At 46.5% G+C, this 11,210-nt stretch overlaps 1 long non-coding RNA gene across 1 annotated transcript; it reads left to right on the forward strand.

Annotated features, from left to right (window-relative positions):
- The first annotated feature begins 1,013 nt into the window (after positions 1-1,013).
- On the forward strand, positions 1,014-3,437 carry LOC119386300 (uncharacterized). The gene is made up of 4 exons (XR_007415526.1): positions 1,014-1,435; positions 2,340-2,424; positions 2,564-2,728; positions 3,381-3,437. It is a non-coding gene; the product is annotated as an uncharacterized LOC119386300 (long non-coding RNA).
- Positions 3,438-11,210: the final 7,773 nt, after the last annotated feature.

Genomic DNA, 11,210 nt, shown 5'->3' on the forward strand with positions numbered 1-11,210 from the left:
CATTCAGGTCATGCGACTTTCGATGCGCCGTCGGCTTGCATGCATTCACCTATCCAGCACGTGACCTCTGACCTACCTTTATTCCGTTTTCTTGAATCATTTTTGTTGAAACGGCCGCCGACAGTGTGTGGCAATATCATCATACGTGTTACGTCATAGTGATTCTCATGATGACTTCATACTTTGGTGTCATACACCATGGTATTGCTAATTGATGTATCACTCGTGTTGACGCCGATGCTGGACGCCAACGACGGTTACATTTCGCGTTGGATGCATCTAAGGCTTTCGCCTGGAAAAGGACCTTTGAATACACGGCAAGTCACAGTGCAGATCACGAGTAACCCTTGTGGAGAGCAAGAGTGCTTCGCCTAGCTGGAGGGAGCGGCGGCTGGCCCCAGTATGGCGGCGCACAGAAAACTCTGGGTGTGTTCCAATACTCACCGTAGACGGCTAAATAGACAGCTAAGTGGACAGCGGCCATCTTAAGTCCCATTCCAATTCTCACGTAGCCGGCAAAATAGACAGCTTCGCGAAGACAGCATCGGAGACAAATACGATGCAGGCTACTTTGCTGTCTAAACAAAATGGCGGGTGACGCGGGAAATTCGTCTGCTTCTTCTTCGCAGCTCCGCGTTCCCACTGAGGCCCCTGCGTTTAAATGCAAGTATTTTATTGCATTTTAGACCATGCATAATGCGTAGACTTCCCATAAATTGCAATGGCTGTTCTTAAAGTGTAGCGAGGGTGTTGTGAACGTTTTCAGCATTGCGCGCAGCAACGGAAAGCTGTCTGTCCGGTGCGGAAAACTGCTTGAAGTGTAATAACACCATGAAAGCCCGGTAATACAAACCGAAATAAATGTATGTGTTTCAAATGACGCGAGTAGATGCAGGATCTGTCTTTGAGAGGTGCTTATCAGTTCACGAGTCGATATAAAATTGCATAAGTTGCAATACACGGCTTCGTAGTACGCGGTTTTCGACAATGCAAAATATATATGCACGCTTGATGGCGCAAGACGAGTCTTTTCCGTCACTATTCTACGTTTTCTCATGTGCCTTACTGGCTTGCTGTTGGTTCAGTTGTGGTCATAAAGCGCTGCGCAACGCGAGAGTCGTGAAATTAAGCGCGCGAGCTTTTGAAGACGTGCATATGCAATGTGTGTGTTTTGGGAGGAGGGAAAGGTGTCGTCGGACACGTGATAACTCCTCCTAATTTCTTTTGCGTATACGTACAGGCAACTTGAGCACGCCCCCTCCCCCTTTGCGTTTATAAAGTACGATTGAAAATACTGTTTACAAGCGTACATATCAGCGCTATATCCTGTCTCTTTTGCAGTTACCGAGGATCAAACTAAGCGCCTGATAATTAGGCGTCATGAGCTGGAGCATCTTTTCACTGGCAAAAGAAATGCTGCAAAGCAAGGCTGGCTGTAAGTTGCCGTCGCCGCACGACATTTGTTGCTGTCATGAGTGTATATGTGATGAGAATTCCTGGAACCGGGGCGTACTGGAGTCCAGTTGAGGAAGACAAGTGGATTTGTCTTCGTCAAGGCAGCAACTGATGTAGGCAAGTCCATTTGTCGAAACGTTGGCTCCAGCGACACCAAGGATTTCGTCAGGCCACCATATATATCTTCCCGAACTTCTGATATATCTTTGAATGTGTGTGGATGCGTACTTGTTTCATTAAGCGTCCGAAAAATCCGCAAAAAAATAACTTATTTCCTCGCTGCCTTCATAATTACTTTCTCTGTTGCAGCCCACATATATGGACAATCAGTTGAGGCAGCAATTAAATGTATTAGATTAATTACCTTTTCAAATAATAGAGACACGCGATCAAGTAGGAAAACTGAAGTTCTTCTTTTGGAGAATTCATTGCCGCTTTGAGATTTCCAAAACGCGGCTTCTGTTAGTTATTACAGAGTAATGAAATTCACCAGCAAAACCGAAACTGAAGTGCCATGGTGACCGTAACCACAATAACGTCACTGCTCATGAAAACGATTACTGTTAGATCTGCATTCATTAACGCATGGGTGATATAGTTGCGAACAGAGACGCACACTCGCGAAGTTAAGTCAATTGATTATTGATGTAACGACGCTCATTGCATGCGGCCGTCTCGGAAGAGTATGGCGGTTGCGCTTTCGGTTTCGCTGGTGAAACTATTCAGATTTCATGACTGTACAAAAATACCAGCGTCCGTTTTTTTTTTTTTTTGGAAATGTCAAAGCGGTAGCTGTGATCGTGGCAAGACATCGAAAAGTATGTTCTAAAATCTGAATTTCATTAAATGTGTCTCAGTTACTTGTGTATCTTATGGACTTACAGCAAAATCATTGAGGATATCGGCCTGCATGGCGCCACGCCTGAACAGTGCCGCAAGAAGTGGCTGAATCTGCTAAGGAAGTACAAGGTAATTAGCCCTTTTATATCAGCAAATTTTATCAGTGCCGTGATTTGATTGTTTCCAGCGCAACAAGCGCTTATTTAGATATTTGTGAAAACACTTTGTCCCACTAGATTTTTTATTCCTGCCTTGTTTCTTTCATCAGGATTTAAAGAACCCGCCAACTGGCGCTGGAAACGAAGAAAATGAGCTCTCGTGGCCGTTCTTCGAATTGATGGATACAGTGATGTCGGGAAGGCCGATTATGACACCACCGCGGCTGATTGCGTCAGCGCTTGCTGATGCAAGCACGGAGAATTCAGAGGATGCAGTGAGCACTTCAATGCTGTTGTAAATTTATTTAGCCCTTTACCGAACGTCGCACTGCTTTGCCGGATATTTTTCGTTAATTATTAAAAGCGCATCATTGCTGATGACATCACGAATAAATTAAAAGCCCAGTAACTACCCATTTCACTACATATATAGTTTTTAGCATTATGGAGTACACTTTTGTGGAGCAACAATTTTTGCACGTACCAGGACAAAGAAATGATGTTCCAGTGAGACGTGTCAGGAAAGTTGAACTGCGAAATAATGATTGCATGCGTATTAGATTGGGTGCAGTTATTTGTGTTATATTGTGTTATAATTCAAAACGTGCGTATAGCCACCCTCTTTCATTAACCGTCTTAAATGTAAAAAAAAAAAGGCTGAAATCCAAGAAGCTTGAAGAGATGAAAGGTTGGTGAGCACTAGGTGTCGCGGGAGCCGAAGTTTCGACAAGCTGACTTGTTTCCTTCAAGTTGCGGCCTTGAAGAAGGTAAGTCCGCTTGTCGAGACGTCGCCTCGAGCACACGACCCCTGTTTATGGGTCTTTCATCTTCTCTTAGACGTAAGCAGTGACCAGTAATCGCTGTAACCTATTGCATTCCGTGGTGGTTGCGCATTGTGTTGCATAAAGTGGCTTTTGTTTCGTGCAGAATGACCAGCAACCCCGGGAGGCAAAAAGACAGGGACGCGAGGAGACGCAGAAAAAAAAACGACGTCATGGAGCGCATCCTCACTAACGTTGAAAAACAAACGGAACTAATGGGGAAGATGTTCGATTTTTTCATGAGGCGCGCCGACGACAACTAGCCACCGTTTAGACCATGTATGTTATGTAACAGCAGACATTGTTATTTTCACAAGGCTTTGTGGTTATATTTATTAATAAACTAATATGTTTGATGGTTAAAAAAAGTCCAGCTGATTGCAGACAACGAACTAAAAAAACTGGTCTCAGATGTCTGCATGGTAGTCATGATCGCCGCGCGGCGCAGGGCAGGAAAGTCGGGCGGCCAGACGGTCTCTGCTTTGTGCTGCTTCTGGATCCTGGGTTGGAGGTTCCGTGTCATGGTCCCCACCAATGTCGACGTCTTCTTCGAGCTCCTCAGGGGATGCGTCACCCATCCGCATGCACACATTGTGCATGGCTGCACATGCAGCAACGACATCCGGTGCCTTGCACACAGACACCTCCAGTGCCTTTGTGAACACCGACCTCCAGCGGCCTTTCATAAGGCCAAAGGCGTGCTCAACAATTGCACGCGCTCTTGCGTGGGCTGTGTTGAACCGTACTTCCACAGGCTGGGTTGTGTCTTTATACGGCGTTGTGATCGCGATTGGTGCGACCATGTTGGGATAACCGGAATCGCCTAAAATGGCATATCCAGGAGGGGGATAAAGGCTTCTATAGTGTATAGGGGACTATTCTTTAAAACCCGGGTATCATGGACGCTGCCTGGGTATCCAACAAAAATGTCTACAAATATGCCCCGATGGTCACAGACTGCCTGCATTTGGATTGAGTAAAAATGCTTCCTGTTGAAATAGTCTTCCGGCATACTGGCTGGTGCTTGTATCCTTATGTGGGTGCCATCTATGGCTCCAACAAAGCCATCGAAATGGTTGTACTTTGACATGGTGCAAAATCCTGCACTAATCTCAGGTAATTCTTCTGGATTTGGCAGGTATATAAATTTGTTGAGCTTTTTCATCATAATTTTAAGAACACTCGTGACCATTCGGAATGTTGTTGTTCTTGGGATGTTGAAGCACGCTGCTACGACTCGAAAAGGTGCTCCGCAGCCTAACCACAAAAGAAAAACAAGAAGGCGCCGCTCCCTACACCACCCGTGTGTTATGGCGGGACTGTCTCCCCACAGAATCGCCATCAGGTTCCAGAACGTCTCCCTCGTCACCCTGAAGTGGCGCTTGAATGCTGCACGCTCGCCGTGGTGGAGGCATTCCAGCAGCGGCGAGCTTCTGGAGAGGCAGCAGTACGAGCCTCTCGCCTGAAAATAAGAAGCGTAATTACCCTTGGTGTACGATTCAGTTTCGTTCTCGTAAGTACACTGTATAAATTACTTCAACTACCTACGCATACGACCCTTAAAATATTGATCTATCGAGGCGCTTCGTCGTTATGTTCGCTTAAGTCTGCTAGAACTTAAGTGTCCTTTAATTGCGGCGCTACCGTTCAGTCCGTGACATCCACCTACCTAACTTATGCGATTTTTGGCAATTTTTTTACTCTTAATGTTCGTAAGCTTTTTATTCACCGCAACACACAAAAAAGTTAATTATAAATTCCTCATTCGTCTTCTTTTATACCGTCCGGCGATTACAAGCTACGGCAATAAGGCGATTTGTTGAGTGGGTTTCGCGTTTTGCAACACAATTAAGCAAGCGCCCTATGAAAGAAGTAGCGAATTCCGCATCGCTTTCGACAACATGTATGAAGTTCTACGCACGTTACGCGACGATTTTCGCAGTGCGCCCTCACAGTAGCGCAGTCGTCATGGCTCAGAACTGAACATACCGTCCTGTGCGCGACACCGCACGTAAAACAAACGCGACACAAAGTACATCATTGTGAAATGCTCACCTTTGGGGTCACCTGGGAGAGAACGTACAGTAGCAGTGTACTTGATGAACACATCCAGTTAATCATAATACAAAGCAACAGCTGTTCTTCTTCCGACAGTGGTCTGACGGGGTCCATTTTTCATCCGCAACACACTGCCCAAGAATCGTCTGCTTCTTGTGTCTCACGAAAATCACAATAATAATTACAAAAAGAACTCTTCGCAACTTCAAAAGTCCTTTAAGTGGTTTTATTTGGCAGTTTACCCCATAAAACGGCATATTTTATTTCCAGTATTTCTTTCTTTCCTTAGCCTTCATTTGCCAACGCTAGGTGGCGTCTATGAAGACGCGTGCCCGTGACGCGTTCCAATAATCGGTTCGAAGCTGTCTCATGTCTGCTGCGTAGACGTCTACGTAGACTGTCTACGATGCTGTCCAGAATTGGAACACAGCCTATGCTGAATTTCGTGGAAGCTGGCAACAGCGTGTCCCATTGCCCGCTGGTTTTGGCTGAGTTTCTTGAAGGCACTTATTAAGACGTCTCCACCCTAAAAACGGCCGGTCATGTAGGCTCCCTAGTGGCTGAACGTTCGCAGCGCCAGAGTCCCCTCTAGTTAATTTTAGGAAATTCTATGGCAGCAGACGGGCACCGCGACGCCGCACGGTTTGTTTCTCGTGGTGTCCGCGAGAGGGCGCAACACAGACGCGGTTTTCTTGGGGTACTGCGCGAAAGAAACGGATAAGCACTGCACACCAATCGTGAAGAATAAGCGGTCGGTTTGAGTATTTGGGACGACTTGCTGTTTTTCCTAATCATGTTCTGCTGCAACGCGCCATTTTTCAATAACAAGATAGCTAGTTGGGCGAGTTGGTGCGCATTCATATTTCAAGAAGATCAGCGCACAGAAAAACGGAGACAAAGAAGGGAAGAAACGCGCGTCCCAAAGTTCATTAAGCGAGCTTCTGGTGTGACGTTAAACAACTGACGGATTTTTTGCGCGCCCGGTGCGCTCAGTTTCGGTATCGCCTCGATCTTGAATTTCGATGATTATCTCAAACTACGTGCGCATTTTGCTAACTTGAAAAAATTGCCATATCATAAATTCTCACATCCTACATCTTTTCGATGTAAACAATGGCCCTCAAGTTAATAAATGAAAATTTAATTAACAAGTTTCTGTTAATTACCCATTTGAAGGAAACTTTAGGAGCGGCAATGTTTTTCCTCTTCGGCGTAAAGTTTGCTTGCGAATACGACTGGGGCCTGACTGTAATAGCATTTTTCTTAAAAATCTGTATTGTCTAAACATATTAAAGTATAGCTTCGCACTAGTGTTTCCAAGCCTGACGGAGCTGGGCAGCCTTCTCTTTCTTTCCTCCTCTCTCTCTGTCTTCTCTTTATTTCTATTTTTCTTCCTATTTTTCCCTTTCTCTCTTTCTATTTCCTGCTTGCTTTTTACACCAAACGATGACAGCATACGACAGCCCGGGCCCCTAAAGTGGCCCGCACTTTAAAAAGACACCCTCTATATATACTACACTCGGCGACAAATTTTGACAGCACTGTGGAAGCTACAGAACCGAAACGCATGCCTGCTGCTGCGCCAAAAACTACAACTTAAGTTTACTGATAATTTGCTCATTTGCTTTGCTGAAATAAATACTGCTTTATTTATTCTGACACTCAGACAGTTATAGGGAAAATACAGTTATTGTTCACTTTGTAAGAATGCCTTCCTTTTCTTTCCATTTCTTAGACAGCACCACATTTTCACACGCCCGTTTTCCAAAGTAAACATGGCGTCTATGACGTAGTGGGTCAGTGCTCGCATAGAGTTTCTTAAAAGTAGGGACTCTGCTACGATCGTTCCCGTTCTATCGACAAAAATGGATACGAAACGGTCTCCAGACGACTTGGATTGGATCCAAACGTATGCGCGTGAGTTGGGGAGAGGAGGAGTGGCTTGACGCGCTGACTGGCATTCAGCCATCTCCCTTTTGCGACAGTTTGCGAAAATGGCGTCTCCGTTCTCGTTCATGCAATTTCGTGTCGCCTGCGTGGCTGCTGCAGTCACGCAGAAATGAAGCCCCGAGGTAGAAGGTGCGTTTGAGGTGATGACTGAAGAGGAGTTCCGGCGGCACTTTCTTCTGAATAACGGTTCGAATGCTCGCGCTGTTCAAATATTACTACAAGTGGACAAATACTAAAAGTATTGATTGAAACAGCGTGGTAGCCAGCGCCACTATCGACAGTCTCTCGAAACTGTGACACTACCTAGCGCAATGCCACGATGCTACCATAAATAAATTGTTAATGTAATCGCATTCTTCAGTTTAAAGCGTTGAAAAACAATGTCAGACAATATTGATGTTGAGCTATAAGGATTTCATATTTTTTTCGTGCGCTGAAAAAATTCCCAAATGCCTTAGCTAGCTATTGGCTGCTTGCTCCCTCTCGTTCTTCCGTTCGGTCCCGCCTCCGTTCTGTCACAGAACGGAGGCGGGACCGAACGGAAGAACGAGAGGGAGCAAGCAGCCAATAGCTAGCCAAGGCATTTGGGAATTTTTTCAGCGCACGAAAAAATGTGAAATTGTTATAGCTGAACATTAAAATTGCCTGACACTGTTTTTCAATGCTTTAAACTGAAGAACGCGATTACTTCAACAATTTATTTGTGTTAGCATCTTGACATGCGTGGCGCTAGGTGATGTGACAGTTTCATGAGACGGTCGATAGTGGCGCTGGCTACTAGGCTGTTCCAACCAATGCTTCTAGTATTTGTCCACTTGTAGTAATATTTGAACAGCGCCAGCACTTGAATCGTTGTTCAGACGAAAGTGCCGCCGGGACTCCTCCTCAGTCATCACCTCAACTCATCTTCTACCTCGGGGCTTCGTTTCTGCATCACTGCAGCAGCCACGCAGGCGACACGAAATGGCATGAAAGAGAACGGAGACGCCATTTTCGCAAACTGTCGCAAAAGGGAGATGGCTGAATACCAGTCAGCGCGTGAAGCCGCTCTTCCTCTCCTCAGCCCACGCACATACGTTTCGATCCAATCCAAGTCGACCGGAGACCGTTTTGTATCCATTTTTGTCCATAGAACGGAGCGAGGAGTGGTGCGATCTTGTACGCATTCCAAATAAACACGGAGGCGTGGCGTTACATCCAGCCGCACGCGAACGGCCCACATGAACCGCGACAGACGTCACGGCCCTGCATTGACCAATCGCGTGCGGTCACGTGCGGCTGGATGTAATGCCACGCCTCCGTGTTTATTTTGGAACGCGTACAAGATCGCACCACTCTAGGGCGACGGAACGAGTTCTCCGGCAGTTCTGTGGCTATCACGTGACCGTTCTATGGCTTTTCCAGGCTATTCTCACGTCTTGGACCGTTAAACAATGCATATTGAATTTGAATTTGAACCGCGCCTCGACCAATCCCGTGCAGTTCATAGAACGCTACGCCTCCGTTCTGTGACAGAACGCTTACAAAATAGCACCTCAGGGTAGTACAGGGATTTGCCTAATCTTCGTGCTTACGGCTTCAAACGCACTTGTGGCTTTGTTTATTGCTGTGTTTGGAGCTCGTTTCGGATAAAAGAAATGGACCGTTGTGAACTTCGTGACCCGATTTCAATTGGTGAGCCTAAAAAAGTTAAAGTGGTGAAGTGGAACTGCTGACTTTTTCTGAACTTCGTTTTGCGACAATGCGGACGCAGGCGACGCGAAGTCAAACGGAGCCGAAAGAACGAAGTTTATACAAATCCGTGTACTACCCATCGTCCCCATGCTGGCTGAAGCGCCCTGCGTTGCAGCTCCCATAGACACTAGCGCCAGAGTTCCCTATAGTAATTATTGTAGGAAACTCTACGAGTGGTCGGCCGCAAACGCGCTGTTTAGTTCTCCAAGAAAAATGTAGTCGTAATATGACACTAAAATGTACACTGAACAATCGAAATGTTTCTCCATTCACATTTTTTGTGCATATAGTTTTCTAAACGCGTTAACGATGCGAGCGAGAAAACCCGAAATCAGCCGCAAGCTGCCGTACTATTTGCGGAGCAACACGAATGTGCGGAAGCCCCGCCTCCGTACCCTTCGCTCCACTGTCAAGATAAGTTGTCCCGAGTATATATATGCTCACCTGTGACATTTGCGAGTGCACATAGCCCACTCGACGTTCGCATGCTCCGTAATTTTCCTTGACGCATTTCCTAGCTTCGTAGATGTGGCACATGCCACGGCGGACACGCGCTTACAGCTTCGCCCTGTAAAATAAAGACGTATTAAAAAAAAAGATCACCAAAAGGATGTCATTGGCATGCTTACCGATACTACCGATACGTTCCAAACAAAACATCACTTCGAAGGCTGCCAAGAATGAAGCGCGACCAATGACGGAAGAACTGCTGAGCGAGGGTTACACGTGAAAAACGTACATCCGGGCCTCCGAAGAGCAACAAGCGCCTGCAAACACTGCCCCAGACCAGAGCGTAGGCAGAAATTGTTTTCAGGAGGGGGGCACCCCCTTGATCCGACATGGGGTACAGGCAGGTGAGTGTGGTCGAGTGTCATTTTGTGCTGTGTATCCCACGGGACAAAAAAAATGGGGGGGGGGGGGCACGGACCCGGTGTGCCGCCCCCTGGCTACGCCAATGCCCCAGACAAGTCGAACTTACCATGCGAGTTTAATATGCGACGACTGTGCTCCCCCGGTCGAGCTGTCAAGCCTTCACCCACTCGCTTCCTTTGCGTTCGCCGAGCGTGGATTTCCCTCGAGAGCGCCGCCGTCAATTCATCGTGACCATTTCAACCAACAACGCTTCAACGATGAACGTGCATACGTGTCACGCGGCGAACTCGCGCTGTAGGTTGGATAATTTTTTTCTAAACGCCGCGAACATTACTTCTTAAAGCTGCAGAAAAGTTGAGCGTCATGTTTCTCGATCACATGACGTTGTTCGAAATTTTATTCCTTTTGTGCTTGCCCTGTAAATAATCACTATTTGTAGGGAAACGTAACAGAATTAGGCAGGCTCGGATTCGCGGGCTGTGTCATTTAGCTTCAAAGTGCAGAAACACGCAAAAACACACGCATGCAGACATTTTAAACGGTCCTTTTCTTTTTCTTGGTAAAAGTAACTTGGAATACCTCAGCATAGTTTTAAGAACTTGATTGGATATTCTTACCATTACAATCATATGAAATCTATTGAGCGCCTATAGCTATACCCATGGTTACACAATAAAAGGGACTGCCTACCATCCTAAATTGCCATGCTGTACTGTCTGAAGTGTGCAACCTTAGGGTGTTAGTTCTAACTAATGTTGTGTCTAGCAATGAAAAAACGAGCCGTTCAAATTGCCCTTCCTTCGATCAACCTTGGAGCGGTTTCTCTGGAAGTAGAAAATTTCTGTTGCGGTGAACTAGCGTGGCGTAGCGCTGCTGTGCCGGACCCTGCCTCGATGCGCGCATTCTCCGCTTGAGGACATCTGCGCGGCTGCCATATTCAGGCACGCAGCGTCTCACTACTCGCCGCTGAAAGATGCGGGACGATAGCAAGAAAATGGCGGCGTGGCGTGACAAAGCGGGATCGAGGAACCCGCTCAATTTACTGGTTACCTTAAAGGCTATACACTAAATCCGTTCTCCCCTGTGGAATCTAAGCGGCGGCCGTCTGCTACGCGCCTGATATTTCGGCCGCTATTTATCAACAGTTTGGGGCATATTGATTACTACGTCAATGCAAGATAATACTGCAACGAATTACCCGTTCCACAAAACACAAACGCGCTCTATGCGCACATAGAACGCGTATGTGTTTTGTGAAACGGGGATTTTGTATATTTCCGCCTAGCTGGTTTGTCACCGCATTGGTCCGCACTGACACGGG

The sequence above is a fragment of the Rhipicephalus sanguineus genome, chromosome 3 (assembly GCF_013339695.2).
Source record: "Rhipicephalus sanguineus isolate Rsan-2018 chromosome 3, BIME_Rsan_1.4, whole genome shotgun sequence".
Classification (NCBI taxonomy): Eukaryota; Metazoa; Arthropoda; class Arachnida; order Ixodida; family Ixodidae; genus Rhipicephalus; species Rhipicephalus sanguineus.